Genomic DNA, 17,730 nt, shown 5'->3' with positions numbered 1-17,730 from the left:
TTGAAGGAATTCAGATAAAGATTCCATGTCTCACAGAAGACCTGAAATTAGGATTGTTCCTCTTTTAATCAAGAGCTTTATTATGTACTCATGTTCAAAATAGAATATTTTTGTTTTAGTTAATGTTGTGCTCACAAGAAAGGTATTAGATTGGCAGCCTTTGAACCTAACATTTACTAAGGGGGATTTTTAATACAAGCAAGAAGTCTGATTATAAATCTTACCTGCCTGTTATATTTGAAGTACAGCTATTTAACCCATTGAGTGCCCTAGATCTATTGTATATGAGGCACTAAAACTGGCCACAGATGGACAGATTCAGAGGCTGGTGCACACCCAGTGTTTCCATGCACATCTGGCCAGCTTGCAATGCAACACAATCACAAGCAGCAGATACAAAAAGATGACAAATTATGTTCAGTTAAGCAAAGTGTGTGCCCTGTGGAGAGCACAAAGAACTCATTTTGAAATGCACTGTTATATTATTCCTAGCATCCTATACCAATCTGCTGTATTACCTTGTGTTTCACATTTATTAAACTGATTCACCACAGAGGTCAGGTATTTTCAGAACAATAAGTGGCCATAAGATTTGAAAATCATGGAGGTTCACAAATCAGTCATTGACAGATGTCCAATGAAAGATAGATCTGTTAGGGAGTTCTCAGATGGAGGTCAACATAGATGACCTGAAGTGCCTGTTGCTTTGCTTTATCAATTTTCTGCATTAATTTGTGCCAGAGTTTGCTAATATTTGATTTTCAAAAAAAAACACCCCAAAGTCAAAGATGTGACGGTAGTCACTGGAAACAGTAAACACAGACTTCTGGCATGAGAGGGGGTATAAACTTTTGTAATCCTGACCTAAATTAGATGACTGAGCTAGAAAATAAAAGATAAGTGTGCTATACCTTTCCTTCAAAGAACAACTGACCAAGGCTAGGTCTATGCTACCACTTAGGTTGGTATAATTTGTGTTGCTCAGGGGTGTGAATAAGCCACCCCCTGAACAACATAAGTTACACAGACCTAAGCACGAGTGTGGACAGCACAATGTTGGTGGTAGAGCATCTCCCACCGCTCATTGGAAGTGCATTAAATAAGTCGACAGGAGAGCTCTCCTGTTGTTTAGAGCAGATAAGGTGTGCCACTGTAAGCTCTTTAGTGTAACCATAGGCCAAGTGTACAAATACACATGCTCATTTTGCCCCCAGAATCATGTATTTCCAAAGATGGGTGTCTGTAAATACATCACACAATTAAAATAAAATGAGGTTTCTGAAGTGGTGCAATGGGTCAGTGACCTAGTTTCATCTCTGGACCCTACTTCTAATTCTAACTTGAATCAGAGGAGAAAAATCTATGTAGAGTTCTCATCCCAGCCTTCATTTGCTCACATTACACAATTTCAAATGAGGCTGGAGTCTCTGCTCATCCCTCTAGGAACACAACATGTCTGGATTGAGAATCCATAGCAAAGTTGGAGTATGAATCTTGTGCATCTGCCTGCATAGGCCCAAAGGTTGATAAACATTTTATTACCACCACACCCTCCTTTTACCTCCAATATTCTGGGACAACATGGCTATAATAGTGCTCACATTTATTTTACAATGTGTTAGTTCTTTCACTAAGAACAGTTTTACTCATCTCTCTCCTCAAAGTTTTCCCTATTCTACCTCCTCTCTACCAAATACTCCCTCAACCCCATTAATTTTGACCACTTAGGTCATTCATTTGCTCCTTTTCTATTCTTTGTTCTGGTTTTCTGCTCTTCCCCTCCCCCACCACCAGTTTTTTCTCATTTATTTTCTTGACCCCTCATATTAGACTCATACTTCAAGGCCAGAAGGGACCGTTGTGATCATTTACTGTGACTTCTTGAACACTGCAGACCACAAACCTTCCCATCCTACTGTAGTCATTTATTCCCCCTATTTGTACTCCATTGCAGACTACAGAGCTGAGGTAAAGAGAGCACAGCTCAGCTTGCAAGGATTCTTTCCTGAACCACCATTCAGAAAAGTAATGTAGCATCCCAGCCCCTATAATCATGTTAAAAGAAAAGGAGTACTTGTGGCACCTTAGAGACTAACAAATTAATTATAAATTTATTATTAGTCTAAGGTGCCACAAGTACTCCTTTTCTTTTTGTGGATACAGACTAACAGTGCTATATAATCATGCTATAAAAACATAATCATGTTGCATACAAAAAAATCCCCATACATAAAAAAAAGTTTTGGGTTGTGTAGTCCATGCTTTAAATCCACCTTTCTACTCCAATTCCCAGGATTGGCCTAGCAGCTGCTTACGTGCAATGGTTCACAAGGGTGCATTTTATAATCAAGAGATTGCCAACCACAGCATGCTCCTGTTATGCTATGTATTGTACAGAGCTGACTACACTTACCATACTAAACAAATAAGTTAATTGGGATATTTCAGTTCAGCTCTATTCATCTCACTGCATTCCAGCAAGTGTGTATTGCATATACAGATTAGAGATACATAAACACTAGCTGTCACCTTCACCCCAACTAAAACCTCTCCAGCGCATCAAGGATCTACAACCTATCCCAAAGGATGATCCCTCACTCACAGATCTTGGGAGTTGGTCAGTCCTTGCTTACAGACAGCCCCGCAACCTAAAGCAAATACTCACTAGCAGCCACAGAACAAAAACCCTAACCCAGGAACCTATCCTTGCAACAAAGCCCATTGCCAGCTCTGTCCACAAATCGATTCAAGGGTCACCATCATAGGACCTAATCATATCAGCCACACCATCAGGGGCTCATTCACCTGCACATCTACCAATGGGATATATGCCATCATGTGCCAACAATGCCCCTCTGCCATGTACATTGGCCAAACTGGACAGTCTTTATGCAAAAAAGACTAAATGGACACAAATCAGATGTCAAGAATTATAACATTCAAAAACCAGTCTGAGAACACTTCCACCTCCCTCACTCAATTACAGACCTAAGTCACAATTCAACGACAAAAAAAAACTTTGAAACAGACTCCAATGAGAAACGGCAGAACTGGAATTAACTTGCAAACTGGACACCATTAAATTAGGCTTGAATAAAGACGGGGAGTGGATGACTAAAACTATTTCCCCATGATAATTTTTTCCCCTACTGTTACTCACATCTTCTTGTCAACTGGTTGAAATGGGCCATCCTGATTACTACAAATGTTTTTTTCCTCCTCCTGCCGACAATAGCCAACCTTGATTAGTCTTGTTAGTGTTGGTATGGCAATCCCCATTTTTTCATGTTCTCTGTATATGTGTTTATATCTTCCTACTGTATTTTCCACTGCATGCATCTGAGGAAGTGGGTTTTAGCCCACGAAAGCTTATGCCCAAATAATGTGTTAGTTTAAGGTGCCACAAGTACTCTTCATGCTATAGGCAACCCTGGCACTTACATTTCTTACTGATAATGCATGTCTAGCACTTGCTATTTCAGACAGCTTCATGTTGAATATACTTAGCTTAAACAATGGTGAAAAAAATCACAAGGTCCCCTCAGTGAATCAAATTGCATAATTTACTGATGCTCGAACATTCAGGCATTTTGTACGCACCTCCCATTCATGTTAAGAGTCTTTATAATCAGCTCATTCACAAAATGAGTGATTGTTGTATTTGTTTGGCTTAAAACAAGATAACCAAAGTGATTTGTCCAAATCACCCTATATTCTTTATAATAATTTCTGTTTAAACTGCAATGTAACTAGTGTTGTAGATATGTTTCAACCTAGCAGGATAGGACAACTCTAAATGGGGAATGTATTTAAACAAAAAAAGATGGCTGATTATTATCTAACTGCTTTAGTGGTTTGGGGTAAAAATATCTGAACATTTTTAAAGACTCATGGTAGGTGTACATTACAAAATTAGCTCAGCTTAACTAAATTGCTCATGGCTATGAAAAATGTCATGCCTTATGGGATTTAAGTGGACCTAAGCCCTAGCCCTAGCCACTGTGAGGTCCATAGAAAAATTCTTCTGTTAACCTAGCTACTGCCTCTCAGAGAGATGGACTTATTACAGTGACAGAAGAACCCTTTCCATTGCTGTAGTGTATATACTGCAGTGCTGCAGCTGTGCCATTGTATCATTTCTAGTAGACATACCCTCAGGCTATGTCTACACTAGGAATGCTTTACTGGTATAGCAATACTGATACACTATCCCAGCAAAGCACTCCTTCTGTGGACCCAGCTATATAAACAAAACTGTGCTTTGTACTGGATAATAAGGCCACACCCGTCCAAACACAAAACAAGCTAGGCTAGTGAAAGTGCAAATTCTTCCACTGACTGAGGTAATCTACCTCCAAGAGACAGTAGCTAACAGGATGGGTTCTCCCATCTAGATGGCATAGGTCGTGTCTACACTGTAGCATTTTATGTGTAGATATACCCTACATTTCAAATGAAAGTCAATGAAAATTCTAACTTTTGTCTATTTTTTTAGCTTCATCATATACTGTAGATTCTTTGATCACAAAGATACTTGTTAATATGAGATGCCCTTTGCTAGATTAATACATTTGAAAAGTTAGAACTTTCATGCCCTGTACAAACTAGTTTTACAAATTTGGAAACCACAAACTTACATAAACAATTTTTAGTTGGTCATTAGTCCCAGTGAAGACAAGGGGACTGAAGTAAGGAATCCAGGATCAGGCTCTTACAAAGCGTTAGTAGAATATAGTATGAATTTAATACAAGAAATACTGAATTATCTTTGTTCCCTGCATTTTAATAAAAATGTCTTTAAACTACAGACTGAAGTAGGAAAGGATACTTTACACTAGTCTTTTCATTGCACAACTATTCACTGAATTATTTACATGAGCAGATGCAACAATTCCTGAGCTGATAAGTTTTGTTAATTTAACACATTGAAAATTGTCTACAGCATGTCCCTCCCTAGTGCAAAATACATCCAACCCATTGTGCTCCGAGCTTCCTGTATGTGTACTGCCAGGCAGCATGCTGCTCTGCCCTGCTCCAGGCAATTTATTTGTACTAATACCCATGGAGACAACAACATGCTTACGCCACAAAATACATCTGTCACTACATGATTTGTCTTTCTACTCTGGTTAATAATATCTGAAGGAAGGCACCAGGTCTCGTCTCTTCTCTGCCCTCCCCAGCAAGGAGTCTGGATGCCAGTTTATGAAGAGCCACTTTGAAGATTAAAAACATGCCTCTGACAGTGATGTGTGGTTTTGAGGAGCAAAAGCATAAGACTTGACAATGTCACAAGGATAGAAAGTGAATATCCATGACATGCACAGTAGCATGTTCAACTGATTTATTCCGCTGTCACCAAGCACAGGATGTCAGCTTTTCAAAGTTGTCTGGTTGACAGTTACAGCTTTAACTATTCGTATATCCTCTTTGCTTATAACTCTACCAACCCTAGTCACAATGAGCAGTATTTAACTCAATATTCTCAATAAAATCAATAGGGCAACTTCTTAGTAAAGTGCTGTTCAAAAAGAAGTTTAAGAGTGACAGAACTGGGCCCAGAATTTTAGAAAAGTCAGTTCCCCAATTAATCTGAATTGTGGATTGGTTGAGATAAAGAGGGGGACTAAAGTAAAATAGCTATAGTCTAAGCAAGATCTCACATTTCCCTACAACCTTCACCAATATTTATAAACATAAACCAAATTTTTTTCAAAGTTCCAAGTTCATTATATCCTTTTATTTTAACTTCTGCTTTTCAGATTGGGCTGGAACTGGAAAAGGTTGAAATAGTTAAGGATTCTCTCATGTTATATACACTTTGACATTCAGAGGCCAGAAGAAAAGTTCCCATATTCTTGTACCTCCTTATCTCAGCAGTGGTTGAATTCCAAAATTATTAAGGTTTGAAGGAACTTATAGTATAATGTAGTATGACTTGCTATAAAACTTACCAATTCTAATATGTGCACTTGAGAAGCACAGACATTGCTATGACTGGTTAACATTTAGGAATATGTTTACCCAATAGTCCTTAGATAATTACTACTGCTGGTTCCCTTTGCTTCCTCTTTAGCATTATACAATGTAACAGCATAGAATAAACCTATATCAATTCAATATTGTGAATGTGTGACACATTCCTGTCTTTTCCAGGATATAAAGCATTATTTCCAATTGTACATTATTCTGCATGCAGCTATAAACATTTCCATACACCACCAACTCACTCACTGCTGCAGTGCTAACTTAGGTACACACCAGTGCCTAATTCATCTACTTTATAATATTTTAGGCAAACTACTGCATACCTTACACTGTATTAAGGTACATGACTAAAGTATTCAGTAAAACAAAATATTCAAACATTAGACTAAAAATCTCCTCACAAATCTAAACTTTAAAAAAAAAAAAGCTAAAATTAAAGTGTAACATGCCCAAGCCAGGCCTATAACTTGTTACTAATTCTGTCATTACTCTGCATGAGAAACTTTAAGTGACTTAAATATTCTGTCCTCAAAGCACTTACGGTATTGGACAATGAAAATGGCAAGTGAATAATTACACTGAAAAAATTAATGGGTCCCCCCAATTCATTTATCTGCAAAATTTTGAGTTCAGGGTCCTGCAGTAATAGATAAATACTTCACCAAGAACAGGGGGAAGGGGCACGGACCACAAGAGTAGGAAAAAAAAGTCAGCTGAGAGGTAATTACTTGTCACCTTATTTCTCTGGAATGCAGAAAAGAAAATTTTCCTTTTAGCAACAAATACTACAGTTGCTTATGATACAAAGGTAGACTTTAAACTGGGATTTAATATCATTAGCAATACTGTGTGTTCATACAATGCATTGGGCCTTTAGGCACAGCTCTGAATATTAGCATACGGAGGTATACTTAGGCACACTGTTTTAGAAGGGATTATGGGAGGCATTTGTGATGCTGGCAGACCAAGTCCCATCTCATGCCAATGCCCGTAGGCCTCACTGAACACTAACAAGTGCATAGCTAGAAATCAGTCAGACTCACCTGTAGGTTAGCATTATTAAAATAGTTAAGTTCGTAAGAATGTGTTTAGTGTTTGGATTTTATGACATGCTTGCGAGTTGCTGCATGCATTAATCTTACTTGTAAGATCTTTCCCATGTTATAAGGAAATATTTGTGTTTGTGACTACAAAAGCATTTGCTATGAAACTGGAAACTGCCACAGTCAGGAGAGAAGTATAACCAAGTGTGACATTAGTTTATCACAAGAAGGGTCATCTCCTGCCCAACAAAAGCAGACCTACAGAACCAGATGAACTGTTGTGGAACATCAGTAGACAAAAGACTTTGTTGATTGCTCTCCCCATGTCCATGAAGAGGGGACATGCACAAACCTCATGCCATCGCTGTTTGAACTCTGAGGGAAGAGAATAAAAACTCCCTAACCAGAAAGAACTGTATCACTATGCTTCTTGGAATTTGGAGAGGACACTATTTCTAAGCTTAGCCAAGGGAACCTCAAGCTGCTTAGCTTGGGCTAGCCCTAAAGGACATATAGAGCTTGTATATTACAGCAGCTTCTATTACCATTTGAAACCTAAGACCAACTCATTTGTTTTTTTACATTTCTTTCCTAGTTAATAAATCTTTAGATAATTTACTTCTGGATTGGCTACATGTGTTGACTTTGGTGAGCGATCTAAGGTAAAAATGGCGTGGGGTCAATGATTGGTCCTTTGGGAGTAACCTGAATATTGTGATTTTTGGTGTAAGGGACCATCTATTGCAAAGGCAGGTTTGCCTGGGTGGCAAGACAGATAGGGGTGACTCACTCTATGTCAGGTTTCAGAGTAGCAGCTGTGTTAGTCTGTATCTGCAAAAAGAAAAGGAGTACTTGTGGCACCTTAGAGACTAAAATTTATTTGAGCATAAGCTTTCGTGAGTTACAGCTCACTTCATTGGATGCACCACTCTGTCAAGGCTGTTCTAGTGCTTGAGTTCACACTTGATACTTGGCTGGTGAAATCTAATTACAGAACACAACCAATTTGAGGTTTGTGCTCTGGTTTGTTGCAGTCTACCCTGAGATTGACGCTCATTGTTGTGAGCCTCTCCAGACAGACTGCCAATATGGAAAAACCCCTTCCTTCAGCCTAGGCTGAATCTATACTAGATTACGGAGTTTTGCTAATGCCAATGTAGCTAAGGTAGTGTAGTCTCTGTAGTACAGACATTGAGGCATAATTCATAATTCCTCCCAGGATTTCCCCCTTAAACCGGTGTCTGCTACACCCTGGTAAGTGGTAGAATGTACATCCCCACATGAATGTGTATGTTAGGATTCCATGGCTCTGCCCCCTCTCCGCCCACTCTCTGCTCCTTTGCTCCTGGTATAGGGGGAGCATCTCATAGGCAATCCTCAAAGAACTGGGAGCCACAACAAAATAGCCTTCTTGATCTTAGTAACTTAGTAGACACAAGGAATCTCTGCCCTTTTTTCTCCTTTATCCAGAGTCTGATGCCTCCTCAGCCTGAAGGCTTCTAGACTATGCACAGTTAAGTATCAGTGTACGTCGCATTGTGCATCTTTAACTGTATTTTCATTCCACAGAAAAACAAAAGCTTTGTATGTCTCTCAAGGATCAGTTTCCCTGTAAGCATCCTTACTATAATTCTCATCCAGTTCAAATCCTATATTCCTTAACTGAACAAAAAGAGTCTCATTTACTTCATTGGCAGTTCTACTTGATTAATGACTGCTAAATATAGAGCTTCAGAGATTTTGGTTGCTATCTGCTGAATCACACAGTTAAAGCCACATGCATTGCTTTGAAAGCATGAGAGGTATGTGTGGTGGGGGAAGGGGGATTTCTCAAGGAGTAAGTTAGGCTGAAGAACTTTTCTACCTCCCAATAAGAATCAGTAGACAATCTGTGCCTGTTTGTCCTCCACCTCCTTTTGACTTTAAACCCTTAGTGTTATCTAAGCAATGCCTCATTTATTTTACATTTTAAACCTGTTGCTGTCTTCATAACACAGAACGTTTGGCTCAAAAGAAATGACAAGACTGTTTATGAGCAAATATTCCAACATGACTGAAGTCATGATTACTGACATCAACCCAAGACAATTATGCCCACAATTGAAATGAATTATTCTTATGTGAAGCCATCAATCCCATGCACGACTCCATCAATGCCATATAGGTAGGGTCTTTTGTTGAAAAATTATATAGAAATAATTAAAAGGTATATTGCTGCAAATGTGTAGTTGAGGTTTCTAGGACACTACATGAGTATGCCCACTTCTAACAGAGGAAAAAAGTTCATGTTACTGTTATCAAATATGAAATAAATGGCAAAACTGAGATTTTATGATTTAGCAGAACATAAAACAAAGTAATATTCTTACTGGTTACAAAGGCACAAAACCATGGTTTATTAGCTCTTAGCTATTTTAGAGAATTAGATGAGGAATAAGTTAGCAGTAGGCTTTAATTGCTATTGTTGTAAATGGGGCCCATAGATATAATGCTTTATATAATCACACATCCTCTGATTAGACAGAAAAGCTTTTTTTTTTTTTTTTTTTCCAAAAAAGTTTATTGAAAGGCAGCCTGGAGAAATTGAGATGTCTAGATTTCCTATTGTAGGTGTGTGGGGACTTGAATTGAGTGTGTCAGCAATGACTGGTTTCTAGATACTATGCAATTGTTTCAATTTAATGTAAAAAGAAATTATGCCTTTGGTAGTTGACAGCATCCCTTTTACACGTGAGCTTTATGGCAAAGCTTAAGTGAGCTTTCTGTATCAGATGTGACAAAAAAGCACCCTTTAACTTGGGTTATTTTAACTAAAGCTTTCAAACATCCTACTGAAATTAGGAAGGATTGAATGAAACCGATTTCTAACCCAGAAAATTGAAAAAACAGGTAAAATGTATTTTCTAGATATGCATGTACATGCACACACATAAAGAACATGGCTCCCTACTGTAAACTTTTATAAGATTTGCAACATTAAAATATACTAAATGGTCCTAGTATAGTAGAATGAGATAATGCATTAGTCTCTCAGCTACTTTTTGTAGTTGAAAAATCTCCTATTAACAAAATGAAATAAGGTTAAATTGCTCCATTTGGGGATAAAAAAGTCTGAGAGAAGCATTTTAACAGCCTTGGATTATATAACTTTGGAAGCTATTGGAAAGTCATGAACAACTGTTCAGACCAGAGCTTCTAGAAGCTTTATCTTGTGTATCCTTCAGCACAGTAACCCCTTCCTTAAAAATACACCTCAGCAAACCCTAGATTTCCTCTTGAGGCAGCGTAAATAAAAAGTCATTTTTCAACCTACTATCAAAAGAGGTACATGCTCACTGTTTTCCTTCCTCCCCTTCCCCCCGCCCATCCAATCTGCCATCCACATGTGGCAATATGTTGCTGCCCTATAGAAGGCAAGCTACTCTATGAAGCTAGGCCTAACCTACAACATGGTTTTACACTATAAGAGTGGATGTGCTCAGATACCATAGTAATGGGCACAATATCCGAGCCTAAACAAACAGATTGGGAGTGGAATCAGAGGAATTAGAGTGCTGGGGCAGAGACAGCATTTCCCTTCTTTATGCCAACCAACTTTGTGGATTTTCTTGGATCTTAGGGCTAAAGAGAACGAGAGCAACTTTGGCCCCACAATCATTAGCCCTCTTCATATGTCTGGACAGTTGCACATTATACCAAACTGATTTTATGTGGAAGTTATTTCAAGAACAGTAGCAGTGATGTTAGGGGAGAGGATGAGTTCTTTTACTGGTATCTTTCATCACAACTCCCCACCCTTTCCTATCCTAAATAATTTCACAGCAGGAAGGTGACAGAAAAGGTTTGAAGTAACTGCTGGTACCCAGTCACCACTTATTACTCAAGGCTTACTCCTGGTGAGTTAGACACAAAAGTAAATACTACCAGGACAACACAAACCTTGGTTTCCCCGTCATGTGGAGAAACGCTTGAAAAACATGAACCTTAAAACCTCAAAAACTAAAAGGCAAATTGTTTACAAATTTAAAATCTTATGATTTGTAAGTCAATCTCATGAGGTTGGCAGGTTTAAATCAGGATTTTGAAAACTTGGTCTCAATACTGAGACTGAGAAAGCATGACTTTATTGAAAACTGTCATGGGGTCATACTGATGAAAACATGGGGTGTGTCATAGTTTGGCTTAAAAAAAAAAAAAAAAACTTACTGAGGCACTCATTCTACTCAAGGAAGATCCATCTATTTATTGTATCCTTCCTCTGTGGAAAGTAGCTCCTTGGAAAAGTATATTATAAAACATAGCAGGTGGGAGAGGGGAATTACAAAATTTTCCTTCAGTTTCAGATTAACTAACAAATAAGTCTCCCTTTAGATTTAGGCCCCCTAAATCTCTCTTCTGTCCCCAGTGCCCCCAAAGGCATCTCAGTAGTAGCTGTTCATGTTTAAACACACATCTTTAATTCCCTTTGCATTGCAAACATTCAGTTGTCATATTTTGCAATGTATGCCCCAATCTGCTTTGCACAGTCACACAGGAGTCAATTGATTGACCTGGCGGAACAATTCACACATTAGACCCATTTAGTACAACAGAAAGCGAGTTTAAATAGGCTGGAGCTCCCAAAACTGCCACAACTTGCATTTTGGGAGTGGGGATTGCAAGGCCCTGGAAAACTCACTGTTTTGCTCCAACTCTAATCTCTTGTCATTTGTTTTGAAAGTACGAAAGAAAAATCAAATCCCTTTCACCAGACACCACCATTCATTTAACACAACAGGAGTTGGAATTGGTTTCAGTGATAAACCCAAGTGTGCCAACTGGAGCCAGTAAATGCAAGTGAAGTCTTCACAAAGGCACTGCTAGCCAATCAGAATGTCACTTTTGACAATCAGTGACCACAGCCACATTGTAAGGGTGATTAAAGCTTGTTTCCCCATTTACATTTGGCTTTGATTTTAACCTCAGGATATTTACATGAGGTCTAGGAGATCCCTCTCTTAGATTACAAAGAAGAAAACTGAACAATAAATGGAAGCTGTCATAAGGTATATAATACCAGTCACATGCCACTCCAGAGATGCATACATTCTAGTGGTTTCATGCTGGTTTATTTGTACAATGTTTTTAAAGCAATTTAAAACCTTGATTTGAAAAGAGCTATGCAAATACAACAGCAATAATTAGAATGATTTAAGATCCATAGCTAGAATTGAAGGGAGCCTTCAACTTTTTTCCCCTGAAACTGAATTAACCATAGAATTGTGTGTGGAATGTTCAAGCAGACAGGGGCATAAATTAGGAGCAGGCCTTCACTTCTAGCAGTTTGTTTACACCCATACAACTTTCAGACCAAGTCAATGTTTCTACAAATATACTATAGTATATATTATTTTCTTGGTATGATACAAATGGACTCAACATTTTAAAAAAAGAAAAGGAGTACTTGTGGCACCTTAGAGACTAACAAATTTATTAGAGCATAAGCTTTCGTGAGCTACAGCTCACTTCATCGGATGCTTATGCTCTAATAAATTTGTTAGTCTCTAAGGTGCCACAAGTACTCCTTTTCTTTTTGCGAATACAGACTAACACGGCTGCTACTCTGAAATCAACATTTTAAGAAAGGCATCATTACATTAGTAGGGTGACCAGACAGCAAATGTGAAAAATCAGGACAGGATGAGGGGGCGGGGGGGGGTAAGAGGAGTCTATACAAGAAAGAGACCTAAAAATCGGGACTGTCCCTATAAAATTGGGACATCTGGTCACCCTATACATTAGTGATTGGCCAACTGTACTTTTTCCAATAAGGTGTGAGTGAGGGAGGAGAGAAGGAATAGGTCTGCAGATAGGCTAGCTGTTGAGGTGGACACAGAGGCAAAAGGAGGACAGATATGCATGGAATTAAATGGCAGGCTGCAACTTTAAAACTTTAACACGGAGGAGGGGCACTACCTACCCATCACGCCTATGCCTATATACACACCAAGTATTTACACGGTTCCAGTGCAGGGACTGCAGGGCTCCTTACCATATAACCCATAAAATGGGATAAGCACTCCTCAACCTAGCCTCCAGGACTCAGCTCTCTGAAGCCGAGCACGCTCTCCCACACTCCCAATCCTTGCTGGGGGGGGGGGCAAAGGTGCAGCAGCCCACGAGGGCTACAAGGTCTGATCTCAGACTGCAAAGGCTACAAGATCTGATCCTATCACATAAGCCTAAACCCCATCACTCAAATCCCAGGTCTTACCTCTGGGAACCCATTCTTTTTACTCTATTAACGGCACTGTAATTAACAGCACTGGCTACAAGTTGCAACAAACACCCCCGACCCTCCAGTTTGGTACTAAGCACGTTCCTACTTAACCCACTACAGCTTGAAAGCATGCAAGGAAGTTAAAAAAACCACAACTGAACCCTCCCTGGTCCAATTGGCCCATGAGAAAAAAAAAATCCTTCCTAACTCCCTAAACAGGTGACCAGCTAGACCTGCAGCATCTGTCAGGCTGGGTTTCCATTCCTAGTTCCGGTGAGCTGCTGAAACAAAGCCAAAGAAACTCCACTGGGCCCCTGTGGGGGCTAAATACTGGGAGCTGGGGAATGCTGCCAATCAGTATCCCTCTCCCCTGCTGGCCAATGGATGCCAGAGATTCCCAGGAGAAGGAGCTACTTATTGTCCCTTGGCAAATGTCTCTCCCCTTTTGCTATTGGGACTGTCCCCCTTTTACCACTGGCTCCATCAGGTTCCCCCACCAAGTGCAGGTGAATGGTATTTCTGATAAACCTGAGCTTTTCAAACAGCTGTGTTTCTGAATTTCTGCTGCATGCTGCCACCTCATAAGTGGGATAGCTCAGTGGTTTGAGCATTAGCTTGCTAAACCCAGGGTTGTGAGTTCAATCCTTGAGGGGGCCATTTAGGGATTTGAGGCAAAAATTGGGGATTGGTCCTGCTTTGAGCAGGGGGTTGGACTAGATGATCTCCTGAGGTCCCTTCCAACCCTGATATTCTATGATTCTAAGTGCTGTTGGAGGGAGAAGCTGTGAAAATTTCACAAAATACAACCATTTCAAGGAGTACTTTCAGAAGTGAGTAACCCCACAGTGCTCAGGCTCCATTCTAGCAATTCTCAGTCACTCATACTATTCTTGCCATAAATAATATTATGTTGTTCAATGTAATACAATCACACAAGTGATTTTAAAAATCTATTTTAAAATATGTCTATTGTTGTATAGCCTATATTTAGCATATTATTAATACTAAGTAGTACATTTATTCCTTGATTCAAGATGCCATATTTCAACATTGAGTATTCACCCTCTTCCCCAGTCCATCCTAACCTGAATGTCTAAATATTCTGGACACATTGCAAGAAGCAGATATGTGGGAGCTGATGGAATAATGGAGAGGTGGGAGCAGAGGTTGCTCAAGGGTCAGTCCTATGGAAGGTTGAACACTCCATCCTTAATCTTGCAAAGCACTTAAGAATGTGCTTAACTTTGAGAATAGTGCAATGAAGTAACATGCTCACCATATTGTAGGGTTGAGCCTTAGTTGTAGTATGATAGGATTATATGATGTACATATGGGTGGTCAGTAACAGTTCCAGTATAACTGACTAGTGTGCAGTTTTAAATATTGGAAGGGATACTAAAAGGGTGTGTGAAGAGCACTCCTGGTATACATGTGATGGGAGGCACTCATCTCAAGTGCCTCCTAGCAGCTGGGTATGGTATTGCAATCTTTTTCCCCACTCCTGGCTCCCCCATATGTCACTGTCCTTGCTAGGCAATAAATAAGAAAATATTTAATTCATATAAAATTCCTATGTCCAAACAGCTTGCAGGAGAAAATACACAAAATAGTCTCAGCCAAACTCAAATCAGGTGCTTTCATGGAGTTAATGAATGTATCCTGCTATAGTTTGCTGAATCAGAGTTCTAGTCATGTGGAAATATTCCAACCCAGGGCCATTATAAAACAGTAGCCACATACTGCTTCCTTTAAGTAGTTGCTACTGCATTCCCTGGGCCTCTTCCTACCTGGTCCCTTTACCTTTGACCGTTACCTTAGGGTTAAAGTTTTCAGGTCTTCTCTCTCCCACATCCAGTAAATCCAGCCAGTCAAGCACCTTTAGTCAGACAGAAACACCCTTCCTCACCCTGCTGATTCCAACTAAGAACTGCCCTGATAAGCCCTTGCAGCTCCTTTTATCTGAGTCTGCTGGGCTCTGATTGGCTGCTTCCATGAGGCCTTTCTAGCCAGGCCTGGAGGGCTCACCTCCACTGCTCCTTCCTGGGGCAGCATGTAGTAGGCGTCCAGCAGGGGGCCATGAAAGACCAGGTACATCACATCACAGTATTTAAAAAAAATGAAAATAAAGATAAAAATAATGATAAATAATGATAACTTTCAAAGCTGCCAGATTCCATGAAAAGTACCCACAAAGTTGATCACTCCAATCACAAGAATATTTCTCTACCCCAGAGTTTCTACAATAAGCTATTGCTCTGGACTGCAGACAATTTCATTTGACTTTAATTAATCTTATTTTAACATTTTACAACCATGTTCTCTGGAATGAATTTATGCCTCCTCCTAAATTTATGTGAATCATTTCAGCTCCTTGCTAAGAGAAAAATAAAATGAGGGTACTATTAATTCCTTTACTGATACTTTATGAAATGGAGTGCTGACTCTGTCTCTTCCTTTACTACAGTCTGGAAGGCCTTAAAAATATAATTTAAGAGGTGATCTTGTAATCACTTCCTCATTCAGGAAAAAGCAAGAGGAAGAAAACAAGTCTCAGGAAATACAAAACATATAGAAGATGATTATGTTGTAACTATCGTGAGGGGAGCAGTCTGAGTTGTGCCTTTTAAAGTAGATTATGACACTAATTAAGCAACAAGTCAGAATTCTACTTTACAAGGTTAAATTATGCATAACGTACAATTAAAAGAGGTCTCAAAAGGCACAAGTCAAAACCTTGCACTTAACAACAAACCAGGCAACACTAAACCAATTATTTTATATGATCGACAGGATACAATGCTTATTTACATGTAATCCATCATAAGAAATGCACAGGGAAAAATATTTGTGAAATTGCCAAACCTGAAATAACTCCCAGTTCTCTCAAAATATGGAGATGAGCATCATGAAACTTCATAAAGAAATTTGATGCAATGAGCTTGTTAGTTACGATTCAAGGCAATGACTTTGCTTAGTTTTTAAATGTAATCGGTATTTTTTTTGTTGAATATCAAGTATTTCTTCAGATAATGTAATTTTAAATGGATCAGTTCCCAAGAAATATATTTTTTTAATCCAAAGAAGAGTTTTTTGTTGGATTTTACAATTTTCCATTGAAGTGTTGGCAGTCTGAATACTGTACTAATGTGCTACAGCATAAAATGAGAAAGGAAAAATGGCTTGAAACCCTGATTCATCAGTTGAAATGCAAAACTGGTAATAATGATGAAAAGTTAATAAGATTTTTACTTTTTTCATTTTTAACAACAAGGTTTAACAGAGGGAAGGACATTTATTTTTTGAAAAATGTATGATTTTGCAACCTATAATCAGAAAGATTACTAGGTGTGCCATAATAGTACTGAAACCCCAGATGATGCTTATGGTATAACACAAAAAGACAAAATCTGTGACCTATGCTTAACGATAAAAGAAAAGGAGTACTTGTGGCACCTTAGAGACTAACAAATTTATTTGAGCATAAGCTTTCATGAGCTACAGCTCATCCGATGAAGTGAGCTGTAGCTCATGAAAGCTTATGCTCAAATAAATTTGTTAGTCTCTAAGGTGCCACAAGTACTCCTTTTCTTTTAGCGAATACAGACTAATACGGCTGCTACTCTGAAACCTATGCTTAACGATATGTACCAGAATTAATCAATGAAAAGTGTTCACTGAGAAGGTAAGCTTTAAGCTTCCACATTACCAAAGACCTTTCAAGGTGATCAGTCAAAACATTGTGATCAATAGATCCAACAGTGACTGTTGGCATTAATAGAACAAACAGTCACACCCCACTCTTATCTAAACTGGTCAAAAGGTCATTATATTCTGTAAGAAGGTTTCTAAAGCATGCAACAGCCTAGAACCCTAGATGAAACCCATGTTGAAATTTTGCTTAGGTCGAAACCTAAGCATCATGTTGCACATCTGAAATGGTTGAAGGTACTTTATTTAAGTGACAACACTGAATATACAAAACATCTATTAATTCTAAGACTTTTATAAGCAGCTCCTCTTTATACAGACTCCATGCTGGTCTGTTAGACTCCGTAGGAATTCTGTTGTAGCTGAGTCTTCTGAGGGAACAAGAAAATTTAAACAGAAATGGGGTGGAAATACTTTACCCACAATCACTCGGTCTTTATACTCTCTATGGAGCAACCTAGCTGAGACCCCCATAATTTCACCATCACTTCCTATCGGACCTCAGGGTGTTGAGGATAGAATGCCCCCACACTCTGTGTGTGCAGCTGTGGGGCTTTCACAATGGGAGTTGCATCATGGCTCTGAGTGGAGCAGTAGCAGCAGAGCTAGCATTCAACCTTTGTGACTCTAGCTCTCGGGAAGCTGGATAGGAGAGTCTGAAACAGCGAGCGAAAGAGACAGACAGACAGACACACACACACACACACTCTTTTCACTGCAAAGGGAACCAGG

General features: G+C 39.1%; 1 long non-coding RNA gene across 1 annotated transcript in view; it reads right to left on the bottom strand.

Moving 5' to 3' along the window:
- LOC119859446 overlaps nucleotides 1-15,211 on the bottom strand; it is a 60,657-nt gene extending 45,446 nt beyond the window's left edge. Inside the window, exon 1 of the long non-coding RNA XR_005294212.2 lies at nucleotides 15,104-15,211. This is a non-coding gene — a long non-coding RNA (uncharacterized LOC119859446). The remainder of the gene's footprint in view (nucleotides 1-15,103) is intronic.
- Between the last annotated feature and the right edge of the window lie 2,519 nt (nucleotides 15,212-17,730).

The sequence above is a fragment of the Dermochelys coriacea genome, chromosome 7 (genome assembly GCF_009764565.3).
Source record: "Dermochelys coriacea isolate rDerCor1 chromosome 7, rDerCor1.pri.v4, whole genome shotgun sequence".
Taxonomy (NCBI): Eukaryota; Metazoa; Chordata; order Testudines; family Dermochelyidae; genus Dermochelys; species Dermochelys coriacea.
Note: the sequence above shows the minus strand (reverse complement) of the source record. Positions and strands in the feature narration are given on the sequence as shown.